The 19,724-nt window shown below is 43.4% G+C and overlaps 1 long non-coding RNA gene across 1 annotated transcript; it reads left to right on the top strand.

Moving 5' to 3' along the window:
- Window positions 1–3,596: 3,596 nt before the first annotated feature.
- LOC107307739 lies at window positions 3,597–19,724 on the top strand. Its single transcript, XR_001552499.1, has 4 exons — window positions 3,597–3,649; window positions 6,483–6,535; window positions 7,969–8,040; window positions 19,683–19,724. It is a non-coding gene; the product is annotated as an uncharacterized LOC107307739 (long non-coding RNA).

The following is a 19,724-nucleotide window of genomic DNA, read 5'->3' on the forward strand; positions in this document are numbered from 1 at the left end:
GGAGAATATAGGAGCCCATAGGTGCTGAATGGGTCGCATAGTGGGATCCGCATAGGTGCCCATAGCATCCCATAGGGAATTCCAATAGGAGCCGCCCATAGGATTCCCAAATTGGGTGCCCCCATAGGAGCCCATAAAAGGCTTCCCATAAGGTTGGGCCCAATAGGAAAGCCCATGGGGGTGGCCCATAAAGAATTTCCCCCATAAGGATTCCCAATGGGTGCTGAATGGGTCCCATAGGAATCCCGCATTGGGTGCTGATGGGTCCTCAATAGGAATCCATAGGTTGCCCTATACGGAAGCCCATAGGAATCCAACATGGGTTGCCTGATGGGTGCCCCCATAGGCATCCATTAGGTGCCCCATAGGATCCCATAGGAGCCCTTAAAGGTGCTAATGGGTTTGGCCTATAAGAAAACCCATAGGACCCCATGGGTGCTGATGCGTGCCCCCATTGCCCCCCCAAAACATTTCTATCCCATAATGATTCTTACGGGATGGGGGATGATCATTTGGGATGGGGGCGGGCCATTGTGGGATGGAGAAGCCTCATTATGGGCTGGGGTCTTCATTACGGTCTTGGGGTTCTCGCTTCATTAGCGGTCTGGGGTCTCTCTCATTACGGGCTTGGGGTTTCATAAGGGTCTTTGGGGTCCTCTCAATTAAGGTCTGGGGTCTCTCATTCAAGGTCTGGGGGTCTCTCATGTACGGGCTGGGTCCTCTCATTAAAGGTCTGGGGTCTGCTCATTACAGGTCTGGGGGTCTCATTCTAAGGTCTGGGGTCTCTCATTACGGTCTGGGGTCTCTCATTACGGGCTGGGGTTCTCATTAACGGTCTTGGGGTCTCCTCATTTAAGGTCTGGGGTTTCTCTCATTAAGGCTCCTGGGGTCTCATTAAGGTTGGGGTCTCATTAAGGTCTGGGGTCTCTCATTTAAGGTCTGGGGTCTCTCATTATGGCTGGGGGTCTCTCATTTAAGGTCTGGGGTCTCATTAGGTCTGGGGTTCTCATTAAGGTCTGGGGTCTCTTACGGTCTGGGGTCTCTCATAAGGTCTGGGGTCTCTCATTAAGGTCCTGGGTCTCATTAAGGTTCTGGGGTCTCCATTATGGGCGGGGTCTCATTAAGGTCTGGGGTCTCATTAAGGTCTGGGGTCTCTCATTAAGGTCTGGGGTCTCATTAAGGTCTGGGGTCTCTCATTAAGGTCTGGGGTCTCATTAAGGTCTGGGGTCCTCATTACCGGTCTGGGGTCTCTCATTTAAGATCTGGGGTCTCTCATTAAGGTCTGGGGTCTCTCATTAAGGTCTGGGGTTCTTTAAGGTCTGGGGTCCTCTCATTAAGATCTGGGTCTCATTAAGATCTGGGGTCTGCTCATTTAAGGTCTGGGGTCTGCTCATTAAGGTCTGGCATCTCATTAAGATCTGGGGTCTCATTAAGGTCCTGGGGTCTCTCATTATGGGCTGCGGGTCTCTCCATTAAGTCTGGGTCTCTCATTAAGGTCTGGGGTCTCAATTAAGGTCTGGGGTCTCTCATTAAGGTCTGGGGTCTCTCATTATGGGCTGGGGGTCTCTCATTAAGGTCCTGGGTCTCATTAAGTTTCTGGGGTTCTCATTAACGTCTGGGGTCTCATTACGGTCTGGGGTTCTCATTAAGGTCTGGGGTTCTCCTCATTAAGGTCTGGGGTTCATTAAGGTCTGGGGTCTCATTATGGGCTGGGGTCTCATTAAGCGTCTGGGGTCTCATTCAAGGTCTTGGGGTCTCTCATTAAGGCTCTGGGGTCTCATTAAGCGTCTGGGGTCTCTTCAATTAAGGTCTGGGGTCTCATTACAGGTCTGGGGTGTCCCTGCATTACGCGTCTGGGGTCCTCTCATTAAGATACTGGGGTTCTCATTAAGGCTCTGGGGTCTCTCATTAAAGGTCTGGGGGTCTCATTAAGGTCTGGGGTATCTCATCTAAGATTGGGGTCTCATTAGAGATCTGGGGTCCTTCATTAAGGTCTGGGTCTCTCATTAAGGTCTGGGATCTATTAAGATCTGGGGGTTCTCATTAAGGCTTCTGGGGTCTCTCATGTATGGCTGGGGTCTCTCAATTAAGGTCTGGGGTCTCTCATTCAGGTCTGGGGTCCTCATTAAGGTCCCTGGCGGTCTCTCATTAAGGTCTGGGTCTCTCTTAAGGTCTGGGGTCTCTCATTAGAGGTCTGGCGTCTCATTAACGTCTGGGCGTTCTCATTAAGGGTCTGGGGTCTCTGGCATATGGGCTTGGGGTTCTCTCATTAAGGTCTGGCGTTCTCTCATTGTGGGCTGGGGTGCTTCATTAAGGTTGGGGTCTCTCATTATGGGCTGGGGTCTCTCATTAAGGTCTGGGGTCTCTTCATCTCTGGGCTGGGGTTCATAAGGTCTGGGGTCTTGCATTATGAATCTGGGTCTCTTCATTAGTCTGGGGTCTCTCAATTAAGGTCGGGGTCTCTCATTACGGTCTGGGGTCTCTCATTATGGGTCTGGGTCTGCTCATTAAAGCGTCTGGGGTCTCTCATTAATGGCTGGGGGTCTCCTCATTAAGGTCTGGGGTCCTCTCATTATGGGCTGGGGTCTCATTAAGGCTTGGGGTCTCTCATTAAGGTCTGGGGTCTTCATTAAGGTCTGGGGTCTCATTACGGTCTGGGTCTCTCATTATGGTCTGGGGTCTCTCATTAAGGTCTGGGGTCTCTCATTATGGGCTGGGGTCTCATTAAGGTCGGGGTCTCTCATTAAGGTCATGGGTCTCTCCATTAAGGTCTGGGGTCTCATTAAGGTCTGGGGTCTCTCATTACGGTCTGGGGTCTCTCATTATGGTCCTGGGGTCTGCTCATTAAGGTCTGGCGGTCTCTCATTAAGGTCTGGGTCCTCATTAAGGGTCTGGGGTCTCTTCATTAAGGTCTTGGGGGTCTTCTCATTATGCGTTCTGGGGTCTCCATTAAGGTCTGAGGGTCTGCTCCATTAAGGTCTGGGGTCTCATTAAGGTCTGGGGGTCTCTCATTAAGGTCTGGGGGGTCTCATTAAGGTCTGGGGTCTCTCATTAAGGTCTGGGGTCTCTCATTATGGGCTGGGGTCTCTCATTAAGGTCTGGGGTCTCTCATTATGGGCTGGGGTCTCATTATCGGTTCTGGTGGTCTCTCCCTCTATAGCTCCCCTATGGGCCTAGCCCGCGCCATAACTAGGCCGCAATCCGCCCCCCGCTCCCCTTTAATGGCGGCTCCTCGCCGCCCCCGACCCACATCCTCATCCAGCCCCCTCCCGCTCGCCCCCCCGGTACCTTTCCGTCCCCATCGGCCCGGATGGAGCCCAAATATGGCGGATGAGCCGGATGGAGCCGGATGGACGCGGCTTCACATTCACTTCACCATGGCGGCGGCCTCCGAGCTCAACGCGAAGAGAACAGAGAAAGGACGCGGAAGTGACGTCGGCGAAGTAGCAAGACCACCGACCGTGCGCTTCCGGATGGGAGGAGTAAAGAACACACCAGAAAAGGGCGGAAGTGTGATGGTGCGGAAGTGACGTTGAAAAGAAAGGCGCCGGAAGTGGAATTGAGAGCGCCGGAAATGGAGGAGCGGCCATGAATGCGGAGGGGGAGGATGAGCCTGGAGCTTGGAGCTGGGGCCTGGACGGGGTGGATGGTGAGGGGGGATATTAGGGGATATGGGGGGATATGGGGTTAATATGGGGGACTATGGGGTTTATATGGGGTCTATAATGGGGGGATAATGGGGGGATATGGGGTTATATGGGGGATATGGGGTTATATCTGGGGGATATGGGGTTATATAGGGGGCATATGGGGTTATATGGGGGATATGGGGTTATATTAGGGGGCATATGGGGTTATGATGGGGGATTCATGGGGGTTATATGGGGGATATGGGGTTATTATGGGGAATATGGGGTTTATATAGGGGGCATCATGGGGTATATGGGGGGTATATGGGGTTTACTGGGCGGGATTATGGGGTTTATACTGGGGGATATAGGGTTTATATGGGGGATATGGGTTATAGTGGGCGGGTATGGGGTTAATATGGGTTTAATATGGGGGAATACTAGGGGGATATGGGGGGATATGGGTATGATAGGGGGGGATATGGGGTTATATGGGGAGATATGGGGTATATAGGGGGATATGGGGGATATAGGGGGATATGGGGTTAAATGGGGGGATATGGGGAGATATGGGGGGATATGGGGTTGGTATATGGGTGTCTATGGGGGATATAGGGGGATATGGGGGAGATAAGGGAGGATATGGGGGGATATAGGGAGATAAGGGGGGATATAGGTTTGTATCATGGGGCTTAAATGGGGGGATATAGGGGAGGAATATAGGGGGATATGGGGAGATAAGGGAGGATATGCGGGCGAATATTAGGGAGATAAAGCGGGGGATATAGGGATAAAATGGGGTTATAAAATGGGGGGGATACTAGGGGGTATGGGGAGATAAGGGGGGATATGGGGTTAAATGGGGGGATATGGGGAGATATGGTGGGAATATGGGGTTATACCTAGGGGGATATGGGGTGATATGGGGGGATATAGGGGGATATGGGGTTAAATGGGGGATATAGGGGGATATGGGTTAAATGGGGGGATATGGGGTGATATGGGGAGATATGGGGGGTACTGGGGAATATGGGGATATAGGGGGATATGGGGAGATATGGGGGTTAATATAGGCGAAATATGGGGTTACGTATGGGCGGATATGGGGGATATGGGGTGTCTTACTGGGGGATATAGGGGGAATAATGGGATATATGGGGGGATATTGGGGCTTATATGGGGGGATATAGGCATATGGGGGGATATAGGGGGATATGCGGGGTTATGTGGGGGGAATATAGGGCGGAGAATATGGGGGTTATATGGGCTTTATATGGGGGGCAATATAGGGGGATATAGGGGTTTATATGGGGGGATATGGGGTGTTCTGGCCAGATATACGGGGGGATTGGGGGACATGGGGTACTATGGGGGGATATGGGGGATTGGGGGGATATGGGGGTGTGGGGGGGATATGGGGAGATATGGGGGGATATAGGGAGGATATAGGGTTATATGGGGGGATATAGGGTTATATGGGGGGATATAGGGGAGATAAGGAGGGATATAGGGGTATATGGGGTTATGTGGGGGGATATAGGGGGATATGGGGGAGATATGGGGGTTATATGGGTTTATATGGGGGAATATAGGGGGATATGGGGTTATATGGGGGGATATGGGGTGATATGGGGAGATATGGGGGGATATGGGGTGATATGGGGTGTCTATGGGGGATAATAGGGGGAATCGGGGTTATATGGGGGATATGGGTTTTCTATGGGGAGATATCGGTGGGATATGGCGGTTATATGGGGATATCGGGGGTGTGGGGGGGATTGGGGGGAGATATGGGGGGGATATAGGAGCGACTATAGGGTTATAATGGGGGGATATAGGGGAGATAAGGAGGGGATAGTAGGGGTATATTAGGGGGTTATAATGGGGGATATAGGGGAGAATGGGGGGAGAATTATGGGGGTTTATAACTGGTTATATGGGGGAATCATAGGGGGATAGTGGGGGATATTGGGGTTTCTATGGGGAGATATGGTGGGATACTGGGGTTATATGGGGATATGGGCGGGATAATGGGGGTGTGCGGGGGGATATAGGGGGGAATATGGGAAGATATGGGGGGATATACGGGAGGACTATAGGGTTATATGGGGGGATATGGGGAGATTAAGGAGGAATGGGTAATTGGGGTTATGTGGGGGGATATAGGGGAGATATGGGGGTTATATGGGTTTAAATTATGGGTGAATATAGGGGGATAGGTTCATTATGGGGGGATATGGCGTGTATTGGGGGAATATGGGGGGATATAGGAGGGATATGGAGTTTATGGGGGATAATGGGGGTTATGGGGGGAGATAAGGGGGTCTATGGGGATATGGGGTTATATGGGGGTATAGTGGGGGTATATGGGGAGGGATACTGGGGCAGCTATGGGTATATGGGGGAAATATGGGGTTATATGGGGGGATATAGGGGATATGGGGGCATAATGGGTAATGAGGGATATGGGGTAGTTAAGAGGGTATATGGAGGGGATATGGGGGGATATGGAGTTATATGGGGTGATATGGGGTTGTGGGGTGGATATGGGGCAGCTATGGGGTATGTGGGGGCATATGGGGCTGTTGTGGGGTATATGGGGTGGGATATGGGGAGATATGGGGCAGCTATGGGGTATATGCGGGTATATGGGGGGATATGGGGCAGCTGCGGGGCAGTTATAGGGTATATGGGGGGGGATATGGGGAGATATGGGGCAGCTATGGGGTATATGGGGGGATATGGGGCAGCTATGGGGGCAGCTATAGGCATATGAAGGTCTATGGGGCACAGTGTGGGGCTATGGGGCAGATATGTGGGGCTGGAAGTGACGCCCCCCACCTGCCCCCCAAGTGCACATCCAGGCCAACCTGGAGGACGCGTTGGTGCAGGAGGCCCTAAAGACGGTGAAAGCAACGCCACGCCACCCCATAACGATCCCCCACCCCCATACGCATCCCTCACGCCATAGCGTCAGCCCCATAGTGTCCCTCACCCCATAGCGTCCTGCCCATAGCGTCCCCTCACCCCATAGCGTCCCCCACCCCATAGCGTCCCCTCACCCCATAGCGTCCCCTGCCCCATAGTGTCCCCTCACCATAGGTCCCCTGCCCCCAATAGGTCCCTCACCATATGCGTCCCCTGCCGCCATTAGCGTCCTGGCCCCATAGTGTCCCCTCACCCCATAGCGTCCCCTGCCCCATAGCGTCCCCTCACCCCATAGCGTCCCCTGCCCCATAGCGTCCCCTGCCCCATAGCATCCCCTCACCCCATAAGCATCCCTCACCCATACGCGTCCCTGCCCCATAGCATCCTCTCACCCATAAGCGTCCGCCTGCCCCACATAGTGTCCCCTCACCCTACGACCATAGCGTCGCCTGCCCCATAGCGCCCCGTGCACGCCATCGCGTCCCCTGCCCATCGTGGTCCCCCCACCCACTGTTTTCCCTCCTCCCACCCCATTGATTTTACCCCCACCCATTGATTTACCCGCCCATATGCCCGCCAATATCCCCATACCCCCCAATACCCCCTATATCCCCCATATCCCCCTATATCCCCCACCGCCATTGATTTACCGCCCACCTCCATTGATGTTCCGCCCATAGATTTCCCCACCCCATAGATTTACCCCACCACAGACTGACCCCATTGCTGTCCTGCCCCACAGGGTGTTTGACCTACCCCATTGATTTGACCCATAATTTCCCCCCACCCCAATCTGACTGACCCCATTGATTTCCCCCATCCCATAGATTGACCCCATTGATTTACCCCCACCCCATAGATTGACCCCATTGATTGACCCCATAGATTCCCCCCACCCCATAGATTTGACCCTTCTTGCTTTCTGCCGCCAAGGGTGTTGAATCTACCCCATTGATTGACCCATTGAATTTAATTTCCCCACCCATAGATTTCCCCCACCGCCATTGATTTACCATTGATTTCCCCCCACCCCATAGATTGACCCAGTTGATTTACCCCATAGATTCCCCCACCCCATATGATTCCCCCCACCCATAGATTGACCCCTTGCTGTCCTGCCCCATTGATTACCCCCCACCCCACAGACTGACCCCTTGCTGTCCTGCCCCATAGATTCCCCCCCCCATGATTGACCATCTGTTGTCCCTGACCCACAGGGTGTTGATCTACCCCATTGATTTACCCCCACCCCATTGATTTACCCCCCTGTCCCCATTGATTGACCCCCACCCATAGATTCCCCCCCTTGATTTAACCATACGATTCCCCCGCCACATACGATTGACCCCTTTGCTTGTCCTCCCCATAGATTCCCCACCCATTAGACTGCCCCTTGCTGTCCTGCCCACAGGGTGTAGATCTGCGTCTGTCTCGCCAGGTGGAGGCGAGCTGCAGGAGGTGGAACGAGCCTCCATCAGAGACTGTATCCACACAGCAATGGGGTGTGGTGTGTTGTGTTGTTGTGTTGTTTGTTGTGTTACCTTGTGTTGTTTCGTGTTGTGTTTGTTGTGTTACATTGTGTTGTTGTGTTGTGTTGTTGTGTTACATTGTGTTGTTGTGTTATTGTGATGTGTTGTGGTGTTGTTGTGTTGTTGTAGTATCCTTATCAGCACTGTGGTGTGTTGTGGTGTTGTGGTGTTGTGTTGTTGTGTGTTGTGTTGTGTTGTTGTGTTGTGTTGTTGTGTTGTTGGTGCTTACATTGTTTATTGTTTACAATTGTGTTGCTTGTTTGTGTTGTTGTTGTTAATTGTGTTATTTGTGTTTGCTGTTTTGTGTTAGTGTTATTGTGTTGTGTGTGTGTTACCGTTGTTTTGTTGTTGTTTGTGACATTTGTGTTTGTGTTATTGTGTTGGTGTTGTGTTGCTGTTGTGTTGTTGCGTTACATTGTGTTATTGTGTTGTGTTACATTGTGTTGTGTTGTTGTGTTGTTGTGTTACATTGTGTTGTTGTGTTGTTGTGTTACATTGTGTTGTTGTGTTGTGTTACATTGTGTTGTGGTGTTGTGTTATTGTGTTGTGTTATTGTGTTACATTGTGTTGTTGTGTTGTTGTGTTACATTGTGTTGTTGTGTTATTGTGTTACATTGTGTTGTTGTGTTGTGTTATTGTGTTGTTGTGTTGTTGTGTTACATTGTGTTGTGTTGTTGTGTTACATTGTGTTGTGTTACATTGTGTTGTGTTGTCTGTGGTGTGTGTTGTTGTAAGTATCCTAACAGCACTGTTGTTGTTGTGTTGTGTTGTTTTGTGTAGTTGTTTTGGTGTTGTTGTGTTGTGGTTGTTCGTGTTGTGCTGTTGTGTTGTGTTGTTGTGTTGTGTTATGTTGTGTTACATTGTGTTGTGGTGTGGTGTTGTTGTGGTGTTTGCATTATTGTGTTGTGTTCACATTGTGTCTGTGTTTGTTGTGTGTTGTGTTACAATTGTTGTTGTTGGTTACATTGTGTTGTTGGTGTTAACGTTGTGTTTGTGTTTTGTGTTTGTTGTGTCATTGTGTTGTTGTGTTATTGTGGTGTTGTTTACATTGTGTTGTGTTACTGTGTTATATTGTTGTGTTATGTGTTGTTGTGTTATTGTGTTGTGTTATTGAGTTTGTGGTGTTTGTGTTATTGTGTTACGATTGTGTTGTTAGTGTTGTGTTCATTGTGCTTGTGTTGTTGTGTCTGTGTGTGTTTACATTGTGTGTGCTGTTAGCATTGTGTCTTGGTTGTGTTACATGTGTTGTTGTGTTTGTGTTGTTGTGTTACAGTTGTGGTCTGTTGTGTTTTACAATTGTTGGTGTTGTGTTCCATGTGTTGTTGTGTTACATTGTGTTTTGTGGTTACATTGTGCGTTGTGTTACATTGTGTCGTTCGTGTTTAACATTGTGTCGTTGTGTTACATTGTGTCGTTGTGTTACATTGTGTTGTTGTGTTACATTGTTGTTGTTTGTGTTACAATTGTGTTGTGTACACTTGTGTCGTTGTGTTCATTGTGTTGTTTGTGTTACATTGTGTTGTTGTGTTACATGTGTTGTTTTGTGTTACATTGTGTCGTTTGTGTTCATTGTTTAATTGTGTTTACATTCGTGTTATTTGTGGTTTAACATTTGTGTTGTTGTGTTACATTGTGTTGTTGTTGTTACATTGTGTCGTTGTGTTACTAGGTTATTGTGTTACATTGTGTTTGTTGTGTTACATTGTGTTGTTGTGTTGTTGTGTTACATTGTGTTGTGTTACATTGTGTTGTTGTGTTACATTGTGTCGTGTTACATTGTGTCGTTGTGTTAGCATTGTGCTCGTGTGTACTTGTTGTTGGTTGTGTTTACATTGCTGTCCGTTGTGTTACATTGTGTCGTTGTGTTACATGTGTCGTTGTGTTACATTGTGTTGTGTTACCATTGTGTTGCTTTTGTGTTTTACATTGTGTCGTTGTGTTACATTGTGTTGTTGTGTTACATTGTGTCGTTGTGTTACATTGTGTCGTTGTGTTACATTGTGTTGTTGTGTTACATTGTGTTGTTGTGTTACATTGTGTTGTTGTGTTACATTGTGTCGTTGTGTTATCATTGTGGTTGTTGTGTTAGCATTGTGTCGTTGTGTCTACATTGTGTCGTTTGGTTACATTGGTGTCGTTGTGTTACATTGCTGTCGTTGTGTTACAACACATTTGTGTCGTTGTGTTACATTGTTGTCGTTGTGTTACGTTGTGGTTGTTGTGATTACATTGTGTTGTTGTGTTACATTGTGTTTGTTGTTGTTACATTGTGTTGTTGTGTTGTTGTGTTTACATTGTGTTTGTGTGATTGTGTACATTGTGTTGCTCTGGTTAGCATTGTGTCGTTGTGTCTGTTTGTGTTACATTGTGTTGTTGGTGTTACATTGTGTTGTTGTGTTACCTGTGTTGTTGTGTTACATTGTGTTTTTGTTGTGATTACATTGTGTTGTTGGTGTACATTGTGTCGTTGTGTTACATTGTGTCGTTGTGTTCACATTGGTGTCGTGCTGTTACATTGGTGTGTTGTGGTTACATTGTGTTGTTGTGTTACATTGTGTTTGTTGTGTTACATTGTGTTTGTTGGTGTATACATTGTGTCGTTGTGTTAATTGTGTTGTTTGTGTTACATTGTGTCGTTGTGTTACATTGTGTGTTGTGTTACATTGTGTTGTTGTGTTACATTGTTGGTTGGTTGGTGTTTCACATTGTGTGTGTGTTACACTTTATTGTGTTTTGTGTTACATTGTTTTGTTGTGTTACCATATTGTGTTGTTGTGTTACATGTGTGTTGTTGTGTTGTTGTGTTACATGTGTCGTTGTGTTACATTGTGGTCGTTGTGTTACATGTGTCGTTGTGTTACATGTGTCGTTGTGTTACATCTGTGGTTGTTGTGTACATTCGTGTTGTTGTGTTACATTGTGTTGTGTTATGTGTTGTGTGTTACAATTGTGTTGTGTTGTGTGACCATTGTGGTTGTTGTGTTGTTTGGTTGTGTGTTGTGTGTTAACATTGTGTTGTTGTGTTGCTTGTGTACATTGTGTTGTTGTGTTACATTGTGTTGTTGTGTTACATTGTGTTTGTTGTGTTACATTTGTCGTTTGTTACATTGTGTTGTTGTGTTACGTTGTGTTGTTGTGTTACATTGTGTTGTTGTGTTGTTGTGTTACATTGTGTTGTGTCTATTGTGTTGTTGTGTTTGTTGTGTTACATATTGTGTCGTTGGTGTTACAATTGTGTTGTGTGTTACGCTTGTGTTGTTTGTGTTACATTGTGGTTGTTGTGTTTACATTGTGTTGTTGTGTTACATTGTGTTTGTTGTGTTGTTGTGTTCACCATTGTGTTGTTGTGTTTGTGTTAACATTGTGTTGTTTGTTTACATTCTGTGTCGTTGTGTTGTTGTGTTAACATTGTGGTTGTTGTGTTTACATTGTGTTGTTGTGTTACATTGTTGTTGTTGTGTTATCATTGTGGTTGTTGTGTTACACTTGTGTTGTGTTACATTGGTGTTGTCTGTGTTTACAATTGTGTTGTGTTCATTGTGTTGTTGTGTTACATTGTGTTGTTGTGTTTTACAATTGTGTGTTGTGTTACACTTGTGTCGTTGTTGTTACATTGTGTCGTTGTGTTACATTGTGTTGTTGTGTTACATTGTGTCGTTGTGTTACATTGTGTTTGTTGTGTTACAATTGTGTGTTGTGTTACATTGTGTCCGTTGTGTTAACATTGTGTCGATTGTGTTACATTGTGTCGTTGTGTACATTTGTTGTGTACATCGTGTTTGTTGTGTACACTTGTTGTCGTTGTGTTACATTGTTGTCGTTGTGTTTTTACATTGTGTCGTCTGTGTTACATTGTGTCGTTGTGTTACATTGTGTCGTTGTGTTACTTGTGTCGTTGTGTTAATTGTGTCGTTGTGTTACATTGTGTTGTTGTGTTACATTTGTCGTTGTGTTACATTGTGTCGTTGTGTTACATTGTGTCGTTGTGTTTACATGTGTTGTGTTTTACATCGTGTTTGTTGTGTTACATTGTGTTGTTGTGTTACATTGTGTTGTTGTGTTACATTGTGTTGTTGTGTTACATTGTGTCGTTGTGTTACATTGTGTTGTGTTGTTGTGTTACATTGTGTCGTTGTGTTACATTGTGTTGGTTGTGTTACATTGTGTCGTTGTGGTTACATTGTGTTGTTGTGTTCATTGTGTTGTTTGTGTTACATTGTGTTTTGGTTACAATTGTGTCGTTGTTGTTACATTGGTTTGTTTGTGTTACATTTTTGTTGTTGTGGTTACAGTTGTTTGTGTTGTGTTTACATTGTGGTTGTTGTGTTATTTACAATTGTGTGCTGTTATTGTGTTGTTGGTGTTACATTGTGTTGTTGTTTACATTTGGGTGTCGTTGTGTTAGCATTGTGTTTGTGTTGTTGTTGTTACATTTGTGTGTTGTGTTACACTTGTGTTGTGTTGTCTGTGTTACATTGTTTGTTGTGTTACAATTGTGCTTGTTGTGTTACATGTGTTGTCTGCTGTCTACATTGTGTTGTTGTGTTACATTGTGTTGTTGTGTTACATTGTGTTGTTGTGTTACATTGTGTTGTTGTGTTACATTGTGTTGTGTTACATTGTGTCGTTGTGTTACATTGTGTCGTTGTGTTACATTGTGTCGTTGTGTTACATTGTGTCGTTGTGGTTACATTGTTCGTTGTGTTACATTGTGTCGTTGTGTTACATTGTGTGTTGTGTTTTTACATGTGTTGTGTTTATTGTGTTGTGTGTTACATTGTTGTGTGTTGTGTTACATTGTGTTGTTGTGTTACATTGTGTTGTTGTGTTACATTGTGTCGTTGTGTTACATTGTGTCGTTGTGTTACATTGTGTCGTTGTGTTACATTGTGTCGTTGTGCTTAGCATTGTGTCGTTCTGTTGTTACATTGTGTTCGTTGTGTTACATTGGTGTTGTTTGTGTTCCATTCGTGTGTTTGTGTTACAATTGTAGTCGTTGTGTTACATTGTGTCGCGTTGTGTTTACATTGTGTCGTTGTGTTTACATTGTGTCGTTGTGTTACACGTTGTGTTGTGTACATTGTGTTGTTGTGTTACATTGTGGTGTTGTGTTACATTGTGGTGTTGTGTTACATTGTGTTGTTGTGTTACATTGTGTCGTTGTGTACATTGTGTCGTTGTGTTACAGTTGTGTCGTTGTGTTACATCTGTGGCTCCGTTGGTGTCTACATTGTGTCGTTGTGTTACATTGTGTTGTTGTGTTACATTGTGTTGTTGTGGTTACATTGTGTTGTTGTTGTACATTTGTGTTGTTTGTGTTACCATTGTGTTTGTTTGTGTTTACAATTTGTGTTCGTTGTGTTACATTGTGTCGTTGTGTTACATTGTGTCGTTGTCGTTACACTTGTTGTCGTTGTGTTACATTGTGGTCCGTTGTGTTACAATTGTTTGTGTTACAAATGTGTTGTTGTGTTACATTGGTGTCGTTGTGTTACATTGTGTCGTTGTGTTTACATGTTTCGTTGTGTTACATTGTGTCGTTGTGTTACTTGTGTCGTTTGTTACATTGTTGGTCGTTGTGTTACATTGTGTGTTGTGTTACATTGTGTCGTTGTGTTACCTTGTGTTGTGTTTACATGCGTGTTGTTGTGTTACATTGCTTTGTTGTGGTTAGCATTGTGGTTGGTTGTGTTACATTGTGTTGTTGTGTTAACTTGTGTTGTTCGTGGTTACAATTGTGGTGTTGTGTTACCTAGTGTTGTTGTGTTTACATTGTGTGTTGTGTTACATTGTGTCGTTGGTTACATTGTGTTTGTTTGTGTTACATTGTGTGTGGTTCTTGTGTCGTTGTGTTACATTGGTGTCGTTGTGTCTACATTTGTGTTCGTGTGTTAATTGTGTTGTTCGTGTTACAGTTGTGTTTGTTGTGTTACATTGTGTCGTTGTCGTTACACTTGGTCGTCGTTGTGTTACATTGTGTTGTGTTACCCATCGTGTTGTTGTGTTACATTGTGTTTGTTGTGTACATTGTGTTGTTGTGTTCATTGTGTTGTTGGGTTACATTGTGTCCGTTGTGTACATTGTGGTTGTTGTGTTTCACATTGTGTCGTTGTGTTACATGTGTTGTTGTGTTTACATTGTGTCGTTGTGTTACATTGTGTCGTTGTGTTACATTGTGTCGTTGTGTTACATTGTGTCGTTGTGTTACATTGTGTTGTGTTACATCGTGTTGTTGTGTTACATTGTGTTGTTGTGTTACATTGTGTTGTTGTGTTACATTGTGTTGTGTTTTAACATCGTGTTGTTGTGTTACATTGTGTCGTTTGTGTTACAATTGTGTTGTGTTAATTGGGTTGTCGTTGTGTTACATTGTGTCCGTTTGTGTTTACATTGTGTCGTTTTGTTTACATTGTGTCGTTGGTGTTACGATTGTGTTCGTTGTGTTACATTGTGTTGTTGTTTTAACATTGTGTTGTTGTGTTTACATTGTGTTGTTGTGTTCCATTGTGTCGTTGTGTTTACATTGTGTCGTTGTGTTTACATTGTGTGTTGGTGTTACATTGCTGTTGTTGTGGTGTACACTTGCTGTGTTGTGTTACATTGTGTTGTTTGTGTTACATTGTGTCGTTGTGTTACATTGTGGTTTGTTGTGTTACATTGGTGTCGTTGTGTTAATGTTGTTTGTTGTGTTACAGTTGTGTTGTTGTGTTTACATTGTGTTGTTGGTTACAGTTGGTGTTTTGTGCTTAATTGTGTTGTCTGTGTTTAACAGTCGTGTTGTTGTGTTCCATTGTGTGTTGTGGTTACATTGTGTTGTTGTGTAAGCATTTGTGTCGTTTGTGTTACAATTGTGTCGTTGTGTTACTTGTGTCGTCTGTGTTACATTGTGTTTGTGTTACATTGTGTTTCGTTTGTGTTACATTGTGGTCGTGTGGTTACAATGTTGTCGTTGTGTTAAGTTGTGTCGTTGTGTTACAAATTGTGGTCGTTGTGTTACATTTGTGTCGTTGTTTACATTGTGGTGTTGTGTTCATTGTGTCGTTGTGTTACATTGTGTCGTTGCTGTTACATTGTGTGGCGTTGTGTTAATGTGTCGTTGTGTTACATTTGTGTCGTTGTGTTTACTTGTGTTGTGTTCACATTGTGGGTTGTGTTGTTGCTGTTGTTGTGTTCATTCGTGGTTGTTGTGTTGTTGTGTTACATTGTGTTGTTGTGTTGTTGTGTTACATTGTGTTGTGTTATTGTGTTGTGTTGTTGTGTTACATTGTGTTGTGGTGTGGTGTTGTTGTGTTGTGTTGTTGTGTTATTGTGTTATTGTGTTACATTGTGTTGTTGTGTTGTTGTGTTACATTGTGTTGTGTTGTTGTGTTGTTGTGTTACATTGTGTTGTTGTGTTGTTGTGTTACATTGTGTCGTTGTGTTACATTGTGTCGTTGTGTTACATTGTGGTCGTTGTGTTTAACAGTTGTGTCGTGTGTTATTGTGTGTTGTGTTACAATTGTGTCGTTGTGTTACATTGTGTGCGTTTGTGTTACACGTTGTGTCGTTGTGTTACATTGTGTGTTGTGGTTACATTGTGTCGTGTGTTACATTGTGTCGTTGTGTTACATTGTGTCGTTGTGTTACATTGTGTCGTTTGTGTTACATTGTGTTGTGTTACATTGTGTCGTCTGTGTTAACATTGTGGTTGTTGTGTACATTGTTTGTGTTATTGTGGTTTGTTGTGCTTACATTGTGTTGTTGTGTTTTACAGTTTGTGTCGTTGTGTTAGCATTGTGTCGTTGTGTTACATTGGTGTCGTTGTGTTACCATTGGTGTCGTTGTGTTACATTGTGTTGTTGTGTTACATTGTGTTGTCTGTGTTACAGTTGTGTTGTTGTGTTACATTGTGTCGTTGCTGCTTACATTGTGTTTGTTGTGTTACATCTGTGTTGTTGTCGTTACATTGTGTGTTGTGTTACATTGTGTCGCTTGTGTTTAACATGTGTTTGTTGGTGTTACATTGTGGTGTTGTGTTAACATTGTTGTTGTTGTGTTACATTGGTGGGTTGTTGTGTTTTGGTGTTACCTTGTGTTAGCATTGTGTCGTTGTCGTACATTGGTGTTGTTGTGTTACATGTGTGTTTATTGTGTTACATGTGTTGTTGTGTTACATTGTGTTGTTGTGTTACATTGTGTTGTTGTGTTACATTGTGTTGTTGTGTTACATTGTGGTGTTGTGTTCACACTTGTGTTGTTTGTGTTAGCCAATTGTGTTGTTGTGTTGTTTGTGTTACATTGTGTCGTTGTGTTACATTGTGTTGTTGTGTTACATTGTGTTATTGTGTTTTACATTGTGTCGTTGTGTTACATTGGGTCGTTGCTGTTACATTGTGTCGTTGTGTTAACATTGTGTTGTGTTCATTGTGTTGTGTGTTACATTGTGTTTGTTGTGCTTACATTGTGTCGTTGTGTTCATTGTGTCATTGTGTTACGCATTGTGTGTTGTGTTACATTGTGTTGTTTGTGTTACATTGTGTTGTTGTGTTTACATTGTGTTGTTTGTTGTTACATTGTGTCGTTGTGTTACATTGTGTCGTTGTGTTACATTGTGTTGTGTTACATTGTGTCGTTGTGTTACATTGTGTTGTTGTGTACACTGTGTCGTTGTGTTACTTGTGTCCGTGTGTTACATTGTGTCGTTGTTGTTTACATTGTGTTTGTTGTGTTACATTGTGTCGTTGTGTTACATTTGTCGTTGTTGTTAACATTGTGTCGTTGTGTTACATTGTGTTGTTGTGTTACATTGTGTTTGTGTTCATTGTGGTTGTTGTGTTACATTGTGTTCGTGTGTCTGTTGTGTTACACTTGTGTTTGTGTTACTTGTGTTGTTGTGTTTACATTGTGTGTGCTTACTTGTTGTCGTGTGTTAGCACATTGTGTCGTTGTGTTACATTGTGTTGTTGTGTTACATTGTGGTTGTTTGTTAACATTGGTTCGTTGTGTTACATTGTGTCGGTTGTGTTACATTGTGTTCGTTGGTGTACATTGTTCGTTGTGTTACATTTGTGTTGTTGTGTTACTTGTGTTGTTTGTGTTACAATTTTGTGTCGTCTGTGTTAGCATTGTTGGTGTTGTGTTTACATTGTGTTTTGTGTTACATTGTGTCGTTGTGTTACAGTTGTGTTGTGTTACATTGTGTCGGTTGTGTACACTTGCTGTCGTTGTGTTACATTGTGTCGTTGTGTTACATTGTGTCGTTGTGTTACATTGTGTTGTGTTATTGTGTTGTTGTGTTACATTGTGTTGTTGTGTTACATTGTGTTGTTGTGTTACATTGTGTTGTTGTGTTACATTGTGTTGTTGTGTTACATTGTGTTGTTGTGTTACTTTGTTGTTGTTTGTTTACATTGTGTCGGTGTGTTACACGTTGTGTTGTGTGTTACATTGTGTTGTTGTGTTACATTGTGTCGTTGTGTTACATTGTGTCGTTGTGTTACATTGTGTGTTGTGTTACATTGTGTCGTTGTGTTAACATTGTGTCGTTGTGTTTTACATTGTGTTTTGTTTGTGTTACATTGTTGTTGTTGTTGTTTACATTGTGTTGTTGTGTTTACATTGTGTTGTTGTGTTCCATTGTGGTTGTTGCTGTTACATTGTGTTGTTGTGTTACATTGTTTGTTGTGTTACATTGTGTTGTTTGTGTTACTGTGTTGCGTTGTTGTGTTGTGTTGTGTTACTGTGGTTGCGTTGTTTGTTGTGTGTTGTTGTGTTGTGTTACTGTGTTGCGTTTGTGTTGTGTTGTTGGTGTTGTGTTGTTGCGTTGTTGCGTTGTTGTGTTGTGTTGTTGTGTTACTGTGTTGCGTTGTTGTGTTATTGCGTTGTTGCGTTGTTGTGTTGTTGTGTTGTGTTGTTGTGTTGTGTTACATTGTTGTTGTGTTGTTGTGTTGCGTTGTTGTGTTGTTGTGTTGTGTTGTTGTGTTATAGTGTTGTTGTGTTACATTGTGTTGTTGTGTTATTGTGTTGTTGTGTTACATTGTGTTGTTGTGTTTTGTGTCTGCTGTGTTACATTGTGTTGTTGTTTGTTATTGTGTTGCTTGTGTTACATTCGTGTTGTTGTGTTATTGTGTTGCTTGTGTTACTTGTGTTGTTTTGTGTTATGTGTTGTGTTGTTGTGTTATTGTGTGTTTGTTGTAGTTACATTGTGTCGTTGTGTTACAATTTGTTGTTGTGTTACATTGTGCTGTGTTACATTGTGTGTTGTGTTACAATTTGTGTCTGTTGTGTACATTGTGTGTTGTGTTACATTGTGTTACATTGTGTTACATTGTGTTACATTGTGTTACATTGTGTTACATTGCGTTATGTTGCGTGTTGTGTTGTGTTACATTGCGTTGTTGTGTTAACCAATTGTGGTCGTTGTGGTTACAGTTGTGTTGTTGTGTTACATTGTTGTCGTTGTGTTAACATGTTGTTTGTGTTACCATTGTGTTGGTGTTGTTGTGTTACATTGTGTTGTTGTGTTGTTGTGTTACATTGTGTTGTTGTGTTGTTGTGTTACATTGTGTTGTTGTGTTACATTGTGTTGTTGTGTTGTGTTACATTGTGTTGTTGTGTTGTGTTACATTGTGTTATTGTGTTGTGTTACATTGTGTTGTGTTGTTGTGTTACATTGTGTTGTTGTGTTGTTACATTGTGTTGTTGTGTTACATTGTGTTGTTGTGTTGTTACATTGTGTTGTTGTGTTATTGTGTTGTTGTGTTGTGTTGTGGTGTTGTGTTATTGTGTTATTGTGTTACATTGTGTTGTGTTGTTGTGTTGTTGTGTTACATTGTGTTGTTGTGTTGTGGTGTTGTGTTGTTTTATTGTGTTATTGTTGTGTCGTGTCATTGTGTTATTGTGTCGTTGTGTTGTTGTTGTGTTGTTATTGTTGTGTTGTTGTGCCATTGTATTGTTTTATTGTGTTATTGTTGTATCATTGTGTCGTGTTATTGTGTTATTGTTGTGTTGTTGTGTTATTGTGTCGTTGTGTTACATTGTGTTGTTGTGTTGTTGTTGTGTTGTTTGTTGTTGTGTTATTGTTGTGTTGTTGTTGTTTGTTGTTGTGTTATTGTTGTGTTATGGTGTCATTGTATTGTTGTGTTGTTGTTGTGTTATTGTGTTGTTGTGTTATTGTGTTGTTGTGTTATTGTGGTGTTGTGTTATTGTGGTGTTGTGTTGTTGTTGTGTTGTTGTTGTGTTATTGTGTCATTGTATTGTTGTGTTGTTGTTGTGTTATTGTGGTGGTGTTGTGTTATTGTTGTGTTATGGTGTCATTGTATTGTTGTGTTGTTGTGTTGTTGTTGTGTTATTGTGGTGTTGTGTTGTTGTGTCGTTGTGTCATTGTCGTTGTGTTGTTATTGTTGTGTTATTGTGTCGTTGTATTGTTTTATTGTGTTATTGTTGTATCATTGTGTTGTTGTGTTGTTGTTGTGTTATTGCATTGTTGTTGTTGTGTTGTTGTGTTATTGTGTTGTTGTGTTGTTGTGTTATTGTTGTGTTGTTGTGTTATTGTTGTGTTGTTGTGTTATTGTTGTGTTGTTGTGTTGTTGTGTTGTTGTTCCTGACCCCCCGTCAGACATCAAGGAGAGCGAGAACATCGCGGCGCTGCACAACCAGA

Source organism: Coturnix japonica, unplaced genomic scaffold (genome assembly GCF_001577835.2).
Source record: "Coturnix japonica isolate 7356 unplaced genomic scaffold, Coturnix japonica 2.1 chrUnrandom833, whole genome shotgun sequence".
NCBI lineage: Eukaryota > Metazoa > Chordata > Aves > Galliformes > Phasianidae > Coturnix > Coturnix japonica.